The sequence below is a fragment of the Protobothrops mucrosquamatus genome, unplaced genomic scaffold, assembly GCF_001527695.2.
Source record: "Protobothrops mucrosquamatus isolate PMUCROS unplaced genomic scaffold, P.Mucros_1.0 scaffold996, whole genome shotgun sequence".
Taxonomy (NCBI): Eukaryota; Metazoa; Chordata; class Lepidosauria; order Squamata; family Viperidae; genus Protobothrops; species Protobothrops mucrosquamatus.
The window spans coordinates 107,640-115,352 of NW_015387234.1; positions in this window are offsets into that span (position 1 = coordinate 107,640).

Genomic DNA, 7,713 nt, shown 5'->3' on the forward strand with positions numbered 1-7,713 from the left:
TTAAAATAGCAGTTTTAAAAATCGAGTAAAACAAGTACAATTACTAATTAAGAATAATGGTTAAACTCAGCCTTAAAAGCTATGCAAGAGAGATATGTTTAAGGACCTTTCAAAAATGAAAAAAGTTGTGAGGCCTATCAGGGATGTGTTTAAGAACCTTTTCAAAATTTCTAGCTAACATTCCTAAGGAGCACTTTCCCAAGAGCCGGGAGAAGGGTCAGTCCAAAATCAACACCAAACCAGCAGGCACCAGCTCTAGGTCTTCAGATAATCTCAGTAAAGGTGGACATTAATAGAGAAGTTGGAATTATGTCATGTAGCCAGGACTTAAACTATGCAGGAGTTTCATGGTAGTGATCAGCCCTTGCATTTTACCCTGAAAGCCACTGACAGTTATGACACAGTTTTAAGCCTAGATTTATTATGAGCTCTATGCATTTTTCTCCAAAATCAACCTGATTGCCAAGTTTTGTACTGACAGAAATTCTTGGACATAAAATAAGAAGGCCCCACATACTGCATTATTATGCTTAAGCTTGAAGGTTCCTGGATTGTACAGCAGTCTTAAGGTTATTATTTTAGGAACACAATTGGTGTATCAACTGAAACTGATAGATGGTGCTCCTAATAAGTTCCTGGGAAACCAAAGAGTGATAGGGATTTAGAAGTATCTCCAAAGTATGTACCTGCTCCTTCTGGGATTATTGTTCTATAATTGTACCATATTTTGGAACTGTGTCCTCTCAAAATGAGCGCCTCCATCTTGTCTGGATTCAGTTTCAATTAATTAGATCAGGATTATCTGATTCCTTTAGAGTTGCCAGCAGTTGAGAAGGCATCTCTATTTCATTTAATTTACCCAACATGATAGGTAGCTAAAAACTGCCTTTACTTGAAAGATCCCAGGCAGGATTCTTAAAGTCCAATAATTGTCTCCTTTAAACAAAGCATCCTACCATCTCATATTTATAATTTTAATTAAGGCATTACAGATAATCTCATACAGAGAGATTATAAGTCCCACAGTGAAGCTATAGTTGTTGTTAGTTGCGAAGTCGTGTCCAACCCATCGCGGCCCCATGGACAACATTCCTCCAGACCTTCCTGTCCTCTACCATTTTCTGGAGTCCATTTAAGCTCAAAAGCTATAGTACAAGTGGTAAATGTTACTGCTCCAAGTAGCCTACCCACATCTTTGGGCATCAGAAATTGAAAGTGATCCAGTATAAAACTATACAAGAGTTTATTGTTTAGGAAAAGTGACATTTGGAGTGGACCAGTTTTTTTAGGGAAAAAAATGCTCATTTATCCCAACCTCTTATGTCCTTGGCACAGTTGGAGAAACAGCATTAGAGTGTAGTGCCTAAAATCGAGCAATGGGCCTTCCCTCCCTCCAACCACAAAAAATTAAAAGCCTAATCCAGGACAGCATAGATAGAGCATGTACACTCTGTTCGTTTGCTTATTCTTTAACTTTATATTTGTGCTTCTCACAAGCCTAGGAGAAAATTGTTTGTTCTGACAGGGTGTAACCTTTCCAAGGTTAAAACATGCAATCTACTTACGATTGTTGGCTGACAATTTAAAGGCTTGCTTTTCCATTGGTTGGCATGCTCCTGTCTTTAATGTTCAGAATTATTCTAAAATATGCTTTTTTGTGAAATAAAAAGTTGGAAACTTAAGTGTAATGTACCTCTTTAAAAAAAACTTCTAAACATATTATAGCATTGCCTTTCATTCAATGGACCTTCATTTCTGAATAAGTATCTACAAACTTGCAGCTCCCATGGCAGATGCTTCAGAAATGGAGTGTTTTTTTATATTTACTGAACAAAAACACCACCAGGGAGTTTCATTTTGTATTACCTGACATATCAACACATTAACCTGGTGTTCAGTTTTATAATAAGATAGCAAACAGAAGTATTTGTTGAATTGTCACAGGAGCTTTTGTGAATACTTGCAGTGATGGGCCTCTTCCAACATCTGCCGCAAGCCTCAGGGGATTGGAAGGAAAAAAGCAGAGAACACACCTTTTTTTAAAATTGGTTTCTGTCCAAGATCTATGCCAAAGTTCTGTACAGTTCCTTAACATATTGTTCTATCAATTCTGAGTTTGGTATGGCCCTCCCACTTCCCACCCCCAAATGTTTAACATGTACTCTGGTATAGGGAGAGGTTTCAATACGTGTATATTTTCCTGTCCGGGACACGAACAAAACCAGTTGGAATTTCCCCTCCAGAACTATGTGGGCTGTGTTCATTTGAATTTAGTGATCTAAGATCATCTATTTGAAGTCAACATAAAAGGAAATAGCAGACAATTAGTTTCAATGCAAAATTATTATGTATCTTTGATTAACTGTCTCTTAACTCTGGAGAAGATAGAATGTGATTTGGTAGCAGATACTTGTTTTCATTTATCCAGATACATGCCTGATATATGAGTAGGGAAATGTAACTTCTGTATCCCTCATTCTGTCACCACTAACTATGACTGGGACTGACAGAAGCTGGAATTCAATTAGCAATGAAAGCATGATGATGATGATGATGATGATGATGATGATGATGATGATGATGATGATGAAGATGTAGCATCTGTGCATTGGGGGTCCAAATAGTTTTCTGCCAATATTTCTGTTTACACTCTATTCTTGCTTTCCTCACAATAAGTAGGATAAGAGTTCCTGGAAAAGTGACACAATGGGAGTGGAAATGCAATAGATCCATCTTTGAAATAGCAGATTCTTGTACAACATGGTACAAGCTAAAGCTCGACCATTCATAATGTTGGGAATGGATTTACTATTGAAATGTAATAAAAAAAATTCCCTTGGAATTCTAGAAATTCCTGTCGTATACTTCAAGTTAATTCATGCATCACATTAAAGTATGGCTTGTGTGTTTATTAAATAGACTGCATTTAGCTGGGTTTTCATCAACTATGTTTTACAAACCATAATATTCATTTAATACTCTAAATAAGAATTAGACGAGCCAAACATATATATGAGTGTGTGTGTGTGTGTGTGTGTGTGTGTATGTAAATAAAGGGAGTAAATTGAGTAAACTGAGAACTGAATGAATTGTTTAAAGGCTTATTTTCTCTCAATTCCTTTTTATTAAAGGCTAATATATTCAACAGTCCCAAAGGTGTTGGAGACTACATTATCTCTTTGCGCCTCGGAGGCTCTGGGACCACTCGCAAACAGAATAGATAGATAAGGAGAAGGGTCTTCACAAGTTGTTTCTGTGTTGATTTTTCAACTGGCCTTGGTGTCAAGAGACAAAAAGGGAGTTTTCACTTTCTCTCTTATCTTTCTTACCACTTTCTCTTCAAGATCTAGATTAGATAGGCTTTTCCAGCATACATATTATTAAATATATCTACCTGTTACTTAAAATATACTGCTCACAAAAATAAAGGGAACATTTTACCATGGAACTGAAGGGGTTTGCGTTCCCTTTATTTTTGTGAGCAGTATATAATGAATGTATTCATTGCCATAAATTCTGAATTCAAGACAACTACATTACAGTATGAACATTTTTGTTTTTTAATGGGACCTGCTGCTACTTGGTGTTCTTTCAGAACTCTACGTATGTCCCAGAGCGTCTTCTAACAAGGGCTTCTGTTAAATGAATAAACCAATGAAAAGCATACAGGACAATACTTATTCTTGATTCTTTCCCTCTTACACTGCAGTTGTAGAATTAGGAATCAAGCTGAGAGCTGTCAGATTTGGATTGGGTCGAACCTTACAGAGGAAAAAGAAAAAAACTAGCAGATATGTGACTTTTTTTTCAGGAGAGGTAGTAAGCCAGCTGTTCAAGTCCTGCCTTAGTCATGAAAGCCAGTTGGGTGGCTTTGGACCAGTTATTCTCTCTCAGCCCAACCCACCTCGCAAGATTGTTGTTATGGGGAAAATAGGAAGAGGAAAGTGTGATGTGTATGTTCATCACCTTGAGTTATTTGTAACAATAATAAAGCCAGGATGTAAATAAATAAATTTCACAAAATGTCTATGGTTCAAACCTACTGTCTGAAAGTGAGAGATGCTGTTGCAGCTATTAGAAACATCAGATTACATTGTTGTTAATTTCATTAATTACATGAAAATGTGGCTCAGGGATAAAAGAGAGAGAGAAAGAGAAAGCAAGCACTTTTATGAATGCCTCCTTTGAGTGAAACTTTGAAAAACAACAGAGCAGTAATAAATTTGTGAAAAAGAAGAAAAAAACTGTTACTGAATTAAATGGCTTGTACCCATGTTTTCCAAAGAATGCTGCCTCTAATGATGCTTAATTTGTTACTCTTAACATGCAGGATATATTGAAGCCTGATGTGCTTTAGAAATTAAACTATTAAAGGAAAGTATTTAGATAGGGAACTAAATACTGTAGGCATGCTTACAAGATACAGAAATACTTGAACAGTTAGTTGTTAATAAGGGAATATCTAGGTTAGAATGCAACCTTTCAAATTCTGCATCACTTAACTCTTCAACTTACTAATTGCATACAACTAGAATTTAATATTAATTCCTTCAAATGAGGAAACAAAATAGTCATCTTCCTACTCCTAAAGGTGAAGAAATATTAGCTACAGTAATCTGGCCCTTGTTCTTTCCTTAATTGCATTTGTAAATGTTGAAGACCTGCTTTTGTAAGTAAGACATTTCCTTGGCACTTTCTAAGTTCCAGAGAATAGTCTTTTAAGTACAAAAAAGAAAGATTTTAAATCTCCAAAGCTTTAATAATAAGAAAAACAAACTCTCTTTTGGACTTGGGCCAATCCCTGTTGGCCACAGCTACTGGGTCCTCTGAATACAAATCAATTAGATAACTATTCAACAGAGAGGTCAATTAAGTACTCTTCCTTTCTTGCTTCATTGCTCTTCAGTGAGGATGTGAAGTTTTCCCAATGAATCTGAAACTAGGAAATTCTGGTCTTCTTTGGGTAATGGAAATACTATCCTCTGAAAAGGCCTGGTAACATTACAGCAATAGGCAAGGGTGTCTGTTAAGAGAAGTAAAAAAAACAAAATCAAGAAGATGTCTATAAGAAGGAGTGGCACTTCCATCCCAAAGTCATGGCCACCATATACCGGTAGTACTGGCCTTTTTTTTTCCCCTTCCCCACAGATGACCCCATGGCAGAAAAACAAGTTTCCTATTTGTCCTGTGATTAGATGCATCTAGAAATAGGCCCCGAGATAAAAATCTCAAATTTGGGATTTTGAAGCTTTAATAGAGCAGCAGGTATTGTTTTTAAATCATTTTATGTACTACAGTCAGTGCTCCAATAGCAATCCCTGTGCTAAATCTCTTCAGTTCCCACTGTAACTTTCATCCATTTGAACCTGTCTATACAGGTAATCCTCAATTTATGACCACAACTGAGCTCAACATTTCTGTTGCTAAGTGAGGCATTTGTTAAGTGAGTTTTGCCCCATTATATGATCTTTCTGGCCACGGTTGTTAAGTGAATCACTGCAATTGTTAAGTTGGTAACACGGTTGCTAAGTGAATCTGTTTTCCCCATTGAGTTTGCTTGTCAGAAAGCTGCAAAGGATGATCACATGACCCTGGGACACTGCAATCGTTATAAATATGAGTCAGTTGCCAAGCGTCTGAATTTTGATCCCGTTACCAAGGGGATGCTCCAACAGTTGTAAGTGTGAAAAATGGTCATAAGTCACTTTTTACAGAGCCGTTGTAACTTCGGTTACTAAATTAAGTTGTAAGTCAAGAACTACCTGTATTTCAGTTCTGTTTGGCAAATGTATCATTAACAACTGTACATCAGTGAGAAGTTCATTGTCTGTGTAAATTGATAACTAGAATACTTAGGAATGTCTTTCTATGTAATCTCAGCTATAATGTGATTATATGGTTTTAACTTATATGTGAATCCAGCCTGTTATTTGTGAAGTAAATAAAAACTGTCTAATTATCTTGAGATAATACCTTGCCTTTTAATAATGTTGCTTACTCTAGTGTTTTCTAGCTGTACAGTTATTCAACATATACTGGCTTGAGGCCATATCATCTGGAGATTATGAGAAGCATAGTGCAGCAAAAATGAAGGACACTAGTTTAGGGAAGACTGGTTTAGGATATTTAGTAATAACATTTTAGGTTGCATTAGGTTGGGATAAATATATCAAAACACTCTGGATAAATAGAAACATAATATCGGGAAATCTCCATGTATATCTCACACATAAACTAAGATTCACAACTAAGAAACTAATCTGCACAACAGCAGATCAACTATCAATTGTATTAATACAATTTTTTTGTATTTCAAGTTTTTGCCCAGGACTTCACTTTTCCTTTTCTCTGATATCCTGGGATTATGTATTCTATCTATCCATGCTGTTATTTTATTAATATACTTGAAATAGTACCACGTTTCCCCCAAAATAAGACCCAGTCTTATATATTTTTTTTGCCTCCAAAAGAAGAAGTAGGTCTTACTTCAGGGCATGTCTTATTTTTTTCCTGACATCTGCCTCGCTTTGCAACAGGCCCGTCCAGCAGGAGCCCGCTTGACCACTGGCCCACTTTTGTGGCTGCTCATGGCCACTCACAGCAGGCCATGTAGCTTGCTATGCTGTGCTATCACGAGGCGAGGCGGAGGGAGGGGGGGAGCTGAACCAAGCAATTCGCTCTGCTTCCAAGTGCCCCATAGGCACCAAAACACTTTTCGCCCAGATGGAGAAATGACGGAGACTAGAAGCTTTAGTCTGCTTGTAAATGGGGCGGCTGGAAATGGAGCAAATCCCTCGATTTCCAAGCGCCCCATTTGCAAGTAAACAAAGGTTCCAGTCTCCCTTTGGGCGAAAAGTGCACAGCACATCCGGATCGCCTACCTCACCGCCCGCCTCTGCCTCCACGCTGGACTTACCTGCATTGCTCCAAGGAGCCGACGGGTTACGGCTGCCATATACCGTCGGCCTCTGTGCGCTTGTTGCCACTTGTGCTGCCCACGCCCACCCCCAGGCTTATTTTTGAGGTAGGGCTTATATTAGCCCCAACCCAAAAAATCCGGCTAAGGCTTATTTTCAGGGTGGGTCTTATTTTCGGGGAAATACGGTAATAGACAACCTATGATCAACATATGATTATTCAGCATTCCTTTTATAATTCCACAAAACCCTCAACGCAACCCCAAAATAGTGGGATCAAAATTTCCCCTTTTGGAGTTAATCTGGGAATTTTCTTCATGGCTTAAAATAAAACTCTATTCTAAGAACTTGAGAGGAATGGAGAAGGAATTTAATAATACTCTAAGAATTAGCCAGTTTGTTCCAAATCATTTTTTCTTTCAGGTCTTTGAAATGAAATGAAATAGATACTTTTAAGTACATTAAATTATTTATAAAGTAATGGTCTTTTTATTCTGCTTTTTCAAAAGCTCACCCCCAAATCAGAAAGTTTATTAAAATACTTTGCATCTTTCATATTTTCATTTCCTATTAAAGTCAGCTGTAGGGGGGATTTAGATCAGTCTGTAATAGATATTTTTAAATTGTAAATAATTTTGCTCCCTCCAAAACTAAGTAAATGCAATGTACCTTTCCACATTAAAATGAACTATACTTTGAAAAACTATTCTTATTCAAGAGCGCCCTCTAGAGAATAATGACGTAATTGTCTCTACATTTCCAGATTACCTTCCTTGATAAATGTTTTAAAACTGGT